Source organism: Sinocyclocheilus rhinocerous, unplaced genomic scaffold, assembly GCF_001515625.1.
Source record: "Sinocyclocheilus rhinocerous isolate Xijiao unplaced genomic scaffold, SAMN03320098_v1.1 scaffold3752, whole genome shotgun sequence".
NCBI classification, from domain to species: Eukaryota; Metazoa; Chordata; class Actinopteri; order Cypriniformes; family Cyprinidae; genus Sinocyclocheilus; species Sinocyclocheilus rhinocerous.
Window position 1 is genome coordinate 202,059 of NW_015625030.1, and position 5,577 is coordinate 207,635.

Consider the following 5,577-nt stretch of genomic DNA (forward strand, 5'->3'; position numbering starts at 1 on the left):
TCTTTAGATAAAATATTATTTATATTAATTTAAATAAATATTAAATAAATGTTTTAGTTTGTTTGTTTAGTTAGTTAGTGAAAAATATGACCCAGATATTTCTTCATACTTTTTTCCCCACTATACAGAAGAATTCACTGTCATTCAATCTATATCTACTTAAATATATTAACTGTACTATATAAACCAAATACTCGTATGGTGATGGGCAAGCACTAAATATTTTGCCAGCAGTGCTACCATAAGTTTTCATACAGCACTCAACTTTCAATCTGAGTGCAAAACTTTCCCACCATGTTGTGGTCAAATTTTTGGCCTGACCATCAAAACAATACTAAAAAACACAGTCAGCACCACACAGTCAAGCTCTAGGAACATAAACCAAAGGTTGTAAAAATCACTCGATCAAATCAGATTCCAGTGGAAAGATAAACAAGAAAACCATCCTCAGGCACTGCATTAGCTGTCCATCAAAGAGCGTAAATTAACAACTGTTTTTTTTTTTTTAAGAAGAAGCTGCCAGAGTTACTGTGAAAATCAGAGATCATAAAAAGAGTGACTCTGCTGGATATTAAACATGCTCTTCAACTAGGAGTGGCAAAGTAAAAGAGTAACTGGGTTCACACATACTCATTGTGTAGTTATCAAATGGAATTTACTGTTCTTCAGTACCATAAAGATTTAATGGCTTTAGGAGCCCTATACACAGAGATAAAGAGGAAAAATTAACAGGAAACATCCTTGCAGATTATTTACAAGTATCCTTTGTAACTACTCAAATACATCTATTTCATTTGGTTGAATTTCATTTCTATTTACAAGAATGCAAAAGTGTTGGAAAGTAGACGAAAGAGAGGGGTAGGGCTGGGCGATATGTCAAAAATATCTTATCGATAATCACCTTTACAAATATCGCGATATCCGATAATATCGTCTAAGCCCCACCTCCACCACGCCGAGACAACATTGCCGACACGCACCATAAACACACACCATGTTCAGTTTGGTCTTAATTATTGCCACAAAGTTTGGTTTTACTTTTCTTAGTTTGTGCTTAAACTAACAGAAAACATTCATATGTTATTTTGGTGTTGCTAATAATTTTCACTCTGTTCTTATCAAATTTGTGTTTGAAATTAATCTTGTTTTGTGAGGAGAACTGTTCAGGAAAAATAATAGAACCCAATTTTAAGTTCATCATGGTGAAGTTGGACATTCTGGCGGTGATTGTAAGAATGATAAATGCATGTTGATGTCATATAATAATGTCTTGAATAAAATATGCCTATTTTCCGATGTTTCTCTTTCTTTTTGGCATTATCGCCTTTGATATTTATCATGTATGACAAAAATCATGCAGGGATTAAAAATGAATTCTGAGCAAAAACTTTAAGGTTTTTTTTTTCCTTTACTAGTTCGGAGGTCTCTTTCGGTCCGTTTCGGTCCGTATAAATAAAAATAACTGCTTTATTTAATTAGAAGCAGGGTAATTTAAATTTCATTTTTATATTGTAATTTTTATCATTTTTATTTTATTAATCATAATTAAACATAATTATACTGTATACACTGTTTAAAAAATCTGTAAAAATAGGGCACTATGTGCGCTGTATAAATAGGCTGTGAAGGAATTTGTGTATTTTAATTATAACTCATGTTTGTGGTTTTTCATTATACAGTCTGTTTAAATAAATATTCAGAAACATATGCAGTGCTACTATTTGTCTTTTTTCTGTTTACATTTTATTAAACTGCAGATCAAAATAGAATAGAAGTGAGTTCTATTTCGTCTTCTTACAGTTGAATCTTTTGAAATCACAATAAATGCGCATACAGAAATTGAGACGCAGAATCGAAATGTAATTTTATAACAAGTAATTTGATTACTGACTGTACGCATCTGAGCTGATTTACGAAATTGGAATAGCTTTTCGATTCCCAACCCTCCTACTAAATTATTTCATTCTTGCATGCAAAAAAACCTGTATGGTGACTATGGGGCTATGTAAAATATTTTTTGCAACTTACTAGGTTTATCATTTGTCATTTTTTCCCGATAATGTCGATAATCGTCTGTTACCTGACTGTTGACATCGACATCGCGATACTTATGAGACATCGTCGATATACGATAATATCGTCATATCGCGCAGCCCTAGAGAGGGGCAATCCAGGTCACTTTTTACTCCTTTCAGTTTCAATTAGATAATCAAAATACAAGGTACACGCTACTGATCAGTGATCACCATGACATAAATCTATCATCATAAAAATGTAATACTTTCTTTACTGAGCTCATGTTACAGTGAATGTTACTACTTAAGTAAAAAGTAATTGACCACTCCAGTCCATCAATTAACATGTTGTGAAGTATTATTACGGAACTGGTATTTTGGCCAGAAGCGATGGTTTAAAGTTAAGATGTCTTAATGATGAATGTTTCTCACAAACACGCAGCTTAAACACGCTTAACTTTACTAAGACATTCATTGATGGACTAAATCGTGTGGATTAATTGTGGATTATTGTGATATTTTTAAACAGCTTTTAGGGCTTTCATCTTGACGGCACCCATTCACTCCAGACAATCCATTGGTGAGCAAGTAATGTAATGCTACATTACTCTAAATCTGTTCTGATGAAGAAAAAAACTCATCTACATCTTGGATGGCCTTTTCGGCAAATTCTTATTTTTGTGTGAATCAAAAACCATAGACTGTCTTGATTTCAGTCCATTAAAAAAATATATATATTTACTTTTAAATTGTTGAATACAATGCAAAGCAGAAACATCTTGTACTTTCACTCTAGTATGCTTAAGGTAAGATACTAATTCTTACAAAGTATCCATACTTTAACTTAAGTTTAAATTTCTAAGTACTTTTACATGCAAGTGGTTCTAGGACAACGGCAATGCTCAGTCTGAACCTCACCCTCTTTCCAACTTTGCAAAGAAAATCTCTGAGCTAAAGAAAATATAAAAAAAACAAGCCAATGTGCTTAAAAGTCAAATAAAATACTTCTGTGTCCTTAAAAATAAAACTATTTTAAGCCAAAATTGAAAATCATTTTAAAAACGGTAGTGAGCACAGGTGATTGACACTAAGAAAGAATGCATCAGTTTTATGTATAGCTTTACCATCTTTCAACTAACCTGGCAAGAACCCAAATCAGCAAGGACCAACTGACTGCCCTGAAACCTTTTTACGTCACTGTGTTTCCTGTCTTTTTTTTCAGCGTGTGTGCGCACAACTGACACTCTGGTTCAGCCAGTTTTGCAGAAGGAAAATACTTTAGCAACAGCACCAATGAATGAGCAGGACTGGCAGGGCTTCAGCACACACACATGAAGCTCATCACCTGAATACACAGCTGGCATCATTCAGCGTATTTCTGTGTGTAAATAACCAGCAGAAAATCATTTAAAGCACACCTGCTAGGAAAAACTACTGGGAAAGTGGAATTCACGAAGAAAAATGTGAATACCAAAAAGTTAAAGGATGCCGTATTTGGGTGAATTAATTAAGATTCAACTGAATTTACTTTGATCAACCGCTCAGACACATACACTAAAGTTCAAAACTTGTTAATGTTTTTTAAAGAAGTCTCTTGTTCTCACCAAGGCTGCATTTATTTCATCAAAAATATAGTACAAAGAGTAATATTGTGAAATATTTTGAAAAATTTTAAATAACCATTTTATATTTTATATGTAATTTATTTCCGTGATGGCAACGCTGAATTTCCAGCAGCCATTGTTCCAGTCTTCATTGTCACATGATCTTGCAGAAATCATTCTAATATGCTGATTTGATGCTCAAGAAAATGTTCTTATTATTATCAAAAACAGTTGTTTAGGATTATTTTATGAATATAAATGTATTTGAAAAAAAATATTTTATAACATTATAAATGTATTTACATTCACTTTAGATGAATTTACAGCATCCTTGCTATTTAAAAGAAAAAAACTCTAACTAACTGACGCCAAACATTTGAATGGCAGTGTAGATGATACCTTCCCCTTTAAAGACCAACTCATGTACTGTATGCAAATGTTTCAAGACAGAAGAAAGTTGACTCAGAAACTTGTAAGGCATGCATACAGTGTCACAATATCTTACCAAGAACACAATCACAGACCATAACAAAAGATCTACAGTTTGACTGACTGTCAAGTCAAGTCGAGTCGAGTCACCTTTATTTATATAGCGCTTTTAACAATACAGATTGTGTCAAAGCAACTGAACAGCATTAACTGTAGAAAAACTTGATTAACAACTACCAGAAATAAACAGCTACAGTAAAACTCAATGCTTATTATGAAAATAATAACAATTATACTAATAAATCGAAATTATTATTTATATTTAAAAATCAAGCATCAGTCCACCACATTGTACACTGTAAAATTAAGGATACAAAATGTACGCAGAAACGTAAAGTCAACAATAATTTCGAGCTTTATAGAAATGTCCGTCCATAAAATGGTTAAATAAAAGCACAAAGACCCTTAAAATACAATAATACACGGTTGCAGCGGGGAAAGCATTATTTAGGAATAAATGAGTTATTAGGCTATTATGGTCCCTTTCTAATTGTGTAAGAAGCTTTCACAATATTCGTCAGTTTGTTTTATTTCTATTTTGTTGACAAGCTACTACCATAATACTCATACCATAATACTTTAATTTTCCTGAGAAAACTTCAGTTTTGCTGCAGTAACAATACATACAGTAACTATGGTATTTTGGCGTTAATTATGGTTACCATGGTATATTTTGTAATGGTAAGAAATGTAAATAGCTCGCGTGGAGTTTCTTTGTTAGCTGATTTGACTAGCCTGCTCATTATTCCCATTAGTCTGGAGATCAACAAAAGCAGCATGACATAAAGCAGGTAAACACAAATAGAAGCACAACATTTCACTTTACGCACCTTTTCGTCAACTTCAAGCAGCCGTCTGTGTGTCCCACCTGTGTGTGAGCTGTTTGGGATCTGAGCTCATCCAAACCACGCTGCTGTCTGTCGGGACAGACCGGAGCGAGCGTCCTGTTGATCGCGGGTTAACGCTCGGCTCCACCGCCGGCGAGTCGCTCGTTATTTAGGTGCTCTCTCCTGCATGAATCGCACCGGGACACCATTCCTCACATCTGTAAACTTCAGTCTTTCTATGAACACTATCACAGGCTGGCTCACACAAACTTGCTGAGAGAGCCGGAAGGCGGCGTGGGATCGCATTGCACGGAATGATGGAGGATTTGTTTTGGTACGCCAGACTGGGACAGTGTAGAGGGGGAGAGTGAGTCCCTGCGCCCCCTTGTGGAGGATGACAAAATAGGCCAAGACAGGATTAGATAGAGGATATTGGTCACGTGAGAACGTGAGAGTTTTTCATTTCCTTCGAGCCTGTTGCGTGGTTCTCCTAACTTCCCAACGCACTTTTTAATAATGTCAAATTAGAAGTTTTATTTAAAATTGCATCATTATGTTAAATCATTATGTTTCATAATTGTTTTGTCATCATTTAAAGGGGTCATAGGATGCTACATGCACTTTTACAAGTTGTTTGAACTG

At 34.5% G+C, this 5,577-nt stretch overlaps 1 protein-coding gene across 3 annotated transcripts in view; it reads right to left on the reverse strand.

The window, feature by feature from the left end:
* The window catches only part of LOC107748143 (calponin homology domain-containing protein DDB_G0272472-like), a 40,864-nt gene extending 35,582 nt beyond the window's left edge, over positions 1–5,282 (reverse strand). For 2 of the 3 annotated variants that reach the window (XM_016562839.1, XM_016562823.1), the window contains exon 1: positions 4,939–5,282. The gene's annotated coding sequence lies outside the window, so the exon portion shown is untranslated. The remainder of the gene's footprint in view (positions 1–4,938) is intronic. The other variant, XM_016562832.1, reaches the window with a different exon arrangement.
* Positions 5,283–5,577: the final 295 nt, after the last annotated feature.